Raw genomic sequence first — 9,496 nt, 5'->3', positions numbered from 1 at the left:
CTAAACACCATAGCATGATATTGAGTAGTTTAATGGGAATTTAAAATAAAGGAAAATCTGGTACAAACACAATTTGCTATATCAAACTTCCAGGTTTGTCCTCAAGACATATATCTTTTTAAAGAATTGTTTCTACCTCAAACCCTCTGTGAGTAAAAAGAGCACATGGGACATCATCTTTCTCTTTAGAAAATGAAGAAATATAAATCAATCTTAGTTTCTTGCCTTCAGAACATTGTGAAAAAGCACTGTGGGAAATGTGTGTTTTTCCCAACCTTTGCAGCTCTCTAATTCTCTCTTTAATAAAGGGAAAAAGTGATTTTGATCAGAAGCTCTTTAAAGACCGTCTAGCAAAGCAAAAAAATTTTAAATCAAACCATCTCTAGAAACACATCTACCACAAACACTGGATGGTTTGGTGCCACAAAAAGAACTGTAGAATTTTAAAGTTGAAAGTATCTTGGTCCAAACCCCTAAATGGATGCTTCTTTTCTAGTCCACAAAATGGAAGAAGAGACAGCATCATAAAAGTAAGGACTATGGCTTGTGTGACCTGTGATCACTGTAGAATGCTGGAAGTAGGTTCAGTGTATCTGTGCAACATGAAGGTGGAGGAAAGAAAGGAGAGAAGGGGAGGAAGGAGGGTGAAAACAGAGAAAACAAGGCAGGGAGGAAGGAAGCAGAGAAAGAGAGATAGGAGTGTCAGTAGGTAAGTATATTTATTACATACACATATACATACATATATACATATAATACACACATGTATTTTATATACATATATGTGTGTGTGATATATATATATATATAATTTTTGGCCAAGAGCTTTTACTGTTTAGATTAACTAATTGAATTATCTCAGCAAACCACTAATAAAGATATTAATATCCCACATTTAGTGTTGAAGAAGTTTAAGTTCAAAGAATGTAAACTCATATATTTCTAGCACATTGCAGAAAGGAGGCACTGATGAAAGAGGCAGAATTCCTCTTGAAGGGGACACAGGGTGAGAGAAAGGCAGAGAAGATGGGTGTGGTAGATCCATACTTATAAAATGCTTCCTTATGCTTCCCATAAATCCATACTTATGAAATAATACTGTAATGAAGAGATTGTGGCCATGCCCATGAGTTACATAGACCCTGAATTAATATTGATGATAATTAATCTCCTCCGTCTTTGTCAGATATGACAAAAGAAAAGGCGACAGTAGGATTTGCAATGTTTTCCTTTCTTCAATTTCTAGTACACCACTAATGTCTCCATGAACCTCTCACCAACTGCGGTGTATGCAGGGGTGCTCAGTTGCTCAGTCATGTCCGACTCTTTGCGACCCCATGGACTGTAGCCCGCCAGGTTCCTCTGTCCATGGAATTCTCCAGGCAAGAATACTGGAGTGGGTTGCCATTTCCTACTCCAGGGGATCTTTCTGACCCAAGGATCGAACCCAAGGTTCTTTCCTATCGTGCATTGGCAGGCAGATTCTTTACCACTGCGCCACCTAGGAAGCCCACTTGTGGTGCATAGTACATTATAGAAACCTAGGAGGAAATGGCCTAATACCAGTATGCAATGCTAAAAAGGAAGAAAACATCACTTTGATCCAAGCATTTTGTGCCCCAAGATGTGGGTTTTAGTTATTCTGATTTCAGCTTCTATAACAAAGGGTGCTACAACCAACTGGGCTAATAACTCATTTCAGAAGTAGAGGGAAGACCCTTGAAGCTCACTGCATCTGATTTGGAAGCAGGCCTTTGCTGACACATTACTTAAATAATTTAGGGAAAGTATAGGGCTCTCAAATTCACCAGAGACTCCAGCCTCAAGGTACACAAATCTCTTTTCAGTGTCTTAAATGTAATGCTCTAAGGCTTCAGGCAGATTTCTCTGGCAAATCATTTAACTTCTGTACATCTCAGTTTCTTCCACAATAAAACAAGAAAGAGAGGCTGGTCTCCAGGGCCCGTGCCAGCTCCATCTTTCTGGGCACCCGTGATTCCCTGTGCATGGAGTGTTGTCTATATACAGAGTATTGGATTCACTCTTGAATATTCTGTACCAGTGGAAAGACTTAAACACAAATTTTCATCACCACCATTGTCATCCCAGTAATCTTCACAGAGTATGCTAAGAATTATTTCTATTTCTGATTCTTACTGTAAAATCCTTAAAATAGGCATTATTACCTGCAATATAATGATGAAGAAATTACACTCACTCAAGAGTTATCCTATATTAGTGATTAATTTAGAGTTGCTGCAGAAGTGCTGTAGGATGTTTTCAAAGTTGACTTGTCAAAACAGATTTCTGTTTGTTTGCTTTGCTTTGTTTATTTTGCTTAATTCTTTTTCTTTATTTAAGACTACTTCCTCAGGCTAGCCTCACAAGAGAATAATTGTATTTTCAAAGGTACGAAGGTCAACTCCTCTTCAAGGCAGCAGAAATCTCACTCAATCAGATAGCTCTTGAGTTTAACTTACCACAAACCAAATGGACCACCTCTTCCTTGATGTCCTTTCTGGACGCTGAACATATTTCTGTCACAGCACCTGTAACACTTTATCGAATTTAATCACTACATGCCCATCTCTCCTTATCAGATTCTACCTGTGAGTCACTAAGCCGATTACTTTTATCCTCATTGGAAGAGGATTTTTTTATCTTTACTGTTCCATCAGTTCAGTAGTACCTGAGACATAATAAGCACATAAAAAATATTGACTGACTGAATGAAATGTTAATAAATTAGCTTTCACAATATTGTATAAATTTAAAATACACGCAAAAAATGTGTGTGTTTTATCTTTTCTCTATTTGCATCAGCGTGGTGGGTGGGCAGGAAAAATGCCCTCTAGGCAGTCTTTCCTTTCCTGAACCCCACCCTCTCTATAAAATTTTCTTGTAATTACTCTCCCTTCTAGTTCAGAACCCTGGAAATGCTCTCTGATCTTCTAACTTGAAACCACACAATGTCCAGAGTTTCTGCTTCATCCCTGTCCTGTGTCCTCCCTCTTCACCTATCACCTCACTATTGACAGCTAGTTGGATGGTTAAGTGTTGCTCTACAGTTTTTTCACTTGTTTGTTTGTTTTTTAGAGTTTGCTTATTTTAAGACTTTTTGGTAATATAGACCATCTTGAAGTCTTTATTGAATTTGTTACAGTATTGCCTCTGTTTTAGTTTTTTGGCCTATCTTAGCTCCCTGACCAGGGATTGAACCCGCATCCACTGCAATGGAGGGCCAAGTCTTAACCACTGGACTTCCAAGGATGATCCTGCTGACAGTTTCCAGTTTGTCTCGTTTATGACAAGATCGTAAACATTGAAGAAGGAGATGGTTAACACGATTCTTTGATTTATACTGTTATTTCTTGATTGATCAACATTAACAATAGATCAGTTATTGGCTCTCTGCTGAAGTAGGCCTGCAATACACCTCTTGTCCCTCCTTTTCACTACATGCTTGTGATCGTTAATTTCACATGTCAACTTAAGTGGGCCATGGGACATCCAGATATCTGATTAAACATTATTTCTGGGTTTGTCTCTGAGGGTGTTTCTGGAGGATATTAGCATTTGAGATGGTGGCTTCAGTAAAGCGGATGGTCCTCCGCAACATGGGTGGCCATCAGTCGATTTGTTGAGGGCCTAAACAGAACAAAAAGGCAGAGGAAGGTTGGATTGCCCCCCACCCCACCCCCCCACCTACCTGAGGGCTTGAGTTGAGGCATTGTTTTTCTCCTGCTCTCAGGGTTCCTGGTTCTCAGGCCTTCAGACTACATCATCAGCTTTCCTGGGTCTCCCACTTGCAGACCGCAGCTCATGGGATGTCTCAGTCTCCATAACCACGAGCCAATGCCTCACAATAAATCTCTCTCTGGAACATGTATATCCTGTTCGTTCTGTTTCTCTGGGGAACCCTAGTATAGTGTTTATTTTTATTTCCTCTATTGGACACATCTAAACTTATTTTCCCATCAGTACCGTTTCTTAGTTATACCCTCAATCTGTTAAGGAGCACGTTGTCAAGTAAATTCCTAAGAAGGGTGCATGGGATGTAGATGTTCAATATACTGATATATTTGAATATGTTTTATTATTGGAATGACCGTTTGGTTGAACAATCTGCTCTCGATTGAAAATAATTTCCCTCATACTTCAAAGATATTCTTTTAGCATCACTGTTATTGTTTAAAAAGTTTGATGTCAGTCTGGATCTATCCATTTGTATGTGACCACTCTCTTACCCCTGTAGTCTTGCCCCCACTGGCTGGAAACTTCATGATCTCACATCCAGAATTTCACACAGGTATGTCTAGGTATGTAATCATTCACTAACCTTTCTTGGCATCTAGTAGACTCTTTTTAAATAGGAAATTTATGATTCTCTAGGGTCTCAAATGTCACCATCTGACCACTCAACTATTTGTGTCAATAGCATGTATCAATCTCCAAAATATGGGATAATTCCCTTACCTTTTTTTCCTCTTCTATCACTAGAATGTAAGCACCAAGGAATTTTGGTCTTTTTTTTATCACTGTTGCATCAAGAACTGTGCCCAGCATCTCATGGGTATTTAATAAATACTTGTTAAATAAGTCTTTGTTTCATATTTAAGAAAGAAGCAATGAAAATTGCATCTGCCAATGTAGGTCTTGTCAACAGGCAGACTTCGCTTTAGACATACGGGCAGCTGTCCACCAGGAGAGCCAGCCATTGCACTAGGAACTCTCAGGGAAGAGATTGGAGAGGAATTTATACTGGGGTATAAACACCCAAGTTCTTTCCAGAGACTAAATTCTGAAAAGTAATTGTGATACAAAATTTTATTTGAAGTATTAAACAGATATCTTTAATAAGGATGGAGGCTACAGAGAGAGAAAGAGAATAGAAATCAGAAGTAATTCCATTTAACAGATGATAGGATTATTGATGATCATTTTTACCTCTGTATTTTCCAAAATCTTTCAGTTTTTTCTCTGTGTTAGAGAAATTAACAAAAATCAACATAATATGTTTACAAGATGCTCTAATGAGGATTATCTGATTATCTGATTTCTGTACGATGTGAACTGTTCATGTGAGTATCTATTCAGGACTTCCTCTTCATCCCAAGTTAACACCTGATTCTTCTCTTCAGTTTTCCCCACATCCTTTTAACTCTTTAACCATTGGGAAATATCACTTTAATTTAGGCACAGGTTTATTTAGAAATCTTCTATCTGATAGAGTTGTTAGCAGTTCTGCTACCTAGGCAACAAAGCATGGTTCTATCACTAACATCTTTTCATTTTTAGCAAAGTGAAATCTTACACTCTTCTAACAAACTTGTAGAAATCAAAGCCAAACTTAAATATATTCCTCTCTTTCTTAAAGAAAAAAATGGGGAGTAGAGATAAGTGTAAAGAACTGCATATATGACTGTGTTTCTTGGAGAAAGCGGAATGAGTTTGGAAAGAGACATAAGAGTATATGTTTCAAAATAGAAGAAAAAAACTTGTGGAAATATCAAAAAATCCACTTCTAATTTCCAAAGTGTGATTAATGTCTTAAAAAGCATATTGAATGACTACATATTTTGTACCTTAAATACATAGACCCACATACACTATTCTTTTATTATGGAAGTGATGCATTTTATTATAGAAAAAAGGAAGTATTAAAAATGCAAATAAAGATTCCGGTTGAAATACCCTACCCTAAATCCTAGAGCTAAGTTCTCGAGGATGCACTTTTGAATTCCACACTTTTATTTTAAAATTATGTTGTGAACATTTGTATATCATTAAAGTTCTTCAAAAGTCAGAATTTTTCAGAACCCTCAATGTACAATAATCCACCATTCCAATACAATTTTTCATTTAACTTTGTTCCAGTTTTTTATACCATGAATAGAAAGTAAAGAGCATCCCTGTGCAAAAAGTGTTGTCCGCATCTCTTTCTCATTTCTAATGACAGAATTCTAGAAGAATCCCTGGGTCAAATGACCAGAGGTTTTTAGGCTTCTGAAATACATAGCCAAATACCTCCCAGGAAGATGATAATACTAAACATTCCTTCCAGGTTACTTAACAGCATCCATCACCTGACCATCTCTCACCCTGAATTGGCAAAGGTTTAAAATGATGTTTAATAAGATAGATAACAATAAAAACCTACCATACAGCACAGGGAACTTAACCCAATACTCTGTAATTTCTTATATGGGAAAAGAATCTAGAAAAAAATGGATATGTATATATGTATAATTGATCCACTTTGCTGTAGACCTGAAACTGATACATTATAAATCAACTACACTCCAATAAAATTTTTTAATAAAATAAAATGATATTTAGATTTGTGCATTATCAGGAAAGTTGAACTTTCCCCCATCTTTGTTGAACATCTATAATTTCTCTTACCTGTGTCTTTTCACCCAGTTTTTTTTCTATAGATGTGTTTGTATTTTGCAGATTTATAAAAACTCTTAGAAAAAAATGTTACCTCTTTGCCTATCATCAGTGGTAAATGTTTTTCCAGCATTGTCATTTCAATGTGTCCCATGGTATTTTCTTTTTTGTTTAAGAAATGATAGTTTTAATATACAGTGTTTAAGACTTTATGTCACCAATTCTATTGCTCTTGCTGAAAGATTTCTTCTCCTGTGAGTCATTTTTATTTGCTTCTAATATTTGTGTTGTTTGATTTACTATATACATTGTTTTATACAGCCATCTCTAGAATTGATTACTATGTGTGACATATGGGATAAGGTAAGGACGTCGTCTAATGTCTTCCACATGTCATTTATTGAGTAATCTGTCCCTTACTTTGTTCTGATGTCACTTTTATAGCATCTCAAGCCATTGTACATCAAAGGGTGCTTTCTTTTTTGAGGGCTTATCTCTTTTATTGATCCATACTTATGCAAGCACCACTACTGTAGTTCGGCAATATATCTTCTACCTGGTAGAACAAGTTCACCCTTCCTCATTAACTTTCCTTTGCAAATTTTCTTTTGCTATTCTTATGTGATGCTGAAGCTGACGTTCCAATACTTTGGCCGCCTGATGTGATGAGCTGACTCTTTGGAAAAGACCCTGTTGCTGGGAAAGATTGAAGGCAGGAAGAGAAGGGGAAGACAGAGGACAAGATGGCTGGATAGCATCACCAATTCAATGCACTTGAGTTTGAGCAAACTCCAGGTGATGGTGAAGGACAGGGAAGCCTGGCATGCTACAGTCTGTGGGGAGGCAGAGTCAGTCATGACTGAGATACTAAACAACAACAGCAACAAATTCTTACATACCTATTCCTCCAGAAAAACTACTGAAGAAAAAATCCCATTGAGAATGTGTTGGGTTACATTAAACCTTAAAATTAATATGGATAAAACTGATATATTTATAATAGTCCACACAGACACACTGCATGGCTTCCTATTTATTTAAGCCTTATTTTATGTTTCTTGGTATAATTCTATGGCATTTTTCACAAAGGTCTGACATATTTTTTATTAAGCTTGTATTTCTAGGTGTTTTATATTCCTGTTACTATTGTGAAAGAGTTTCGTTCCTCATTATACTTTCTGATTGTGCCTGGTGTGTTTGAAATCCACTGACACTTATATTTATTCACCTTGCCAAACTTGCTTATAATTATTTTTTAGCTGGTTCTCTAGGGTTTTCTAGATATATGATGATATCATCTGCAAACAATGATAACTTTGTTTTCTTTTTCTGGTAATCACACTTCTTATTTTTGTTCTTTGCTGCAAACAAAACTTACAAAATAATAATTAACTGTAGGGAGGAGAACAGACATTCTCGGTTTGTTCCTGATGTTAATGGAAATGTCTCCATTTGTATTTTCCTAATAAATTAAATGAGCTGTCAATATGAAAATATTCCTTAATGTGTTAAGGAATTATTCTTATATAGATAACAAAAAGATTTTTCTCATTAGAAATGATTGTAGGGCAGCTGGTCACACAGTGAGGGGGTGGTTAAAGGGGGCCGCTCTAGCCTGTGGCCTCGCTCTGTGGCTGGGCTGGTACCGTCCAGCGGCCCAGGACAGACCTGAAATGTATGGTGCTGCAGGAACCTGCTCCAGGGTCCGGATAACCTGCCACTTGAGTAGCTCCCGACCTCCAGAGACCCGCAAGAGTCTCCTCTGGTTTGAGAATGGCTACCCCTCCATATGAGCCAATGGCTGAACTGGTGTCGGGGCCTATGGGACAGTGTACAAGGCCCGTGATCCCCACAGTGGCCATTTTGTGGCCCGCAAGAGCGTAAGAGTCCCCAGTGGAGGAGTGCTGGAGGAGGCCTGCCCATCCACACAGTTGGTAAGGTGGACTTCCTGCCATGTCTGGAGGCTCTTGAGCATCCCAGTGTTGTCCGGCTGATGGACGTTAGTGCCACCGCCTAAAATGACTAGGTGGCCAAAGTGACCCTGGTGTGTGAGCGTGTGAACCAAGACCTAAGGACGTATCTGGACAAGGCACCCCCACCAGGTTTGCCAGAGGAGACCATCAAGGATCTGAGGGGCTGGTATCTAAGAGGCCTGGATTTCCTTCCTGCCAACGGTATCGTTCACCGAGAACTGAAGCCAGAGAACACTCAGGTGACAAGTGGCGGGACAGTCAAGCTGGCTGACTTTGGCCTGGCAAGAATCTACAGCTGCCAGACAGCACTGTACCTGTGGTTGTTAACACTCTGGTACCGTGAACTCCAAAGGTTCTTTTGCAGTCTACCTATGCAATGCCTGTAGACGTGTGGCACGTTGGCTGTATCTTCGCAGAGACACTCTGAAGCTGACCAGATAGGCAGAATCTTTGACCTGGTTGAACGGCCCCCAGAATATGACTGGCCCCAAAACGTGCCTCTATCTCCAGGAGCCTCTTCCCCCCTGAGGGCCCCGACCAGTGGTACCTGAGACAGAGGAGTCTGGAGCACAGCTGCTGCTGGAAATGCTGACTTTTAACCCTCACGAGTGATTCTCTGCGTTCCGAGCCTCACAGCACTCTTATCCACACAAGGCAGAAGGTGACCCCGAGTGAACAACAAAGTGGCTGCAACAGAACCAACAGGAGAGACACCGACGACGTTTCCCTTCCTTTGAACACTTGAGTGGAGAGACCCCCACTGAGAAGGTGACCTCTGTCTTCATCTCTGAGGCTGTGGAGACTCCTCCTCCAACTTTTTACAGAGAATATTTTGCTGCCTTAATGACATTCCCCTCCCACCCCTCCTTTTGAGACTCATCCTTCTCCTGCCCCGCTCTGTCCTTACACAAAGGGGTACATCCCTTGTTCTCCTCTTCCCTATGCCTTGATATTGGGATCCTTTTTCATACAGGAAAAACAACAAAAATGATATGATTGTTATATTTTATTAACACCTTTCAAAAACTAATGATCTTATGAGTGTTTTTTTTAATTTGACCTCTCAATATGATACAACATAAAAATTTTCTGATATTAAACCAAACTGGGGCTTTTCTGGTGGCTCAGTG

At 39.0% G+C, this 9,496-nt stretch overlaps 1 pseudogene; it reads left to right on the top strand.

The window, feature by feature from the left end:
• The first annotated feature begins 8,166 nt into the window (after positions 1 to 8,166).
• On the top strand, positions 8,167 to 9,041 carry LOC145506569 (cyclin-dependent kinase 4 pseudogene; annotated as a pseudogene).
• Positions 9,042 to 9,496: the final 455 nt, after the last annotated feature.

The sequence above is a fragment of the Giraffa tippelskirchi genome, chromosome 5 (assembly GCF_054371585.1).
Source record: "Giraffa tippelskirchi isolate mGirTip1 chromosome 5, T2T-mGirTip1v1.2.pri, whole genome shotgun sequence".
NCBI classification, from domain to species: domain Eukaryota; kingdom Metazoa; phylum Chordata; class Mammalia; order Artiodactyla; family Giraffidae; genus Giraffa; species Giraffa tippelskirchi.
The sequence above is the reverse complement of the archived record's forward strand: the minus strand, read 5'-3'. Positions and strand labels throughout refer to the sequence as shown.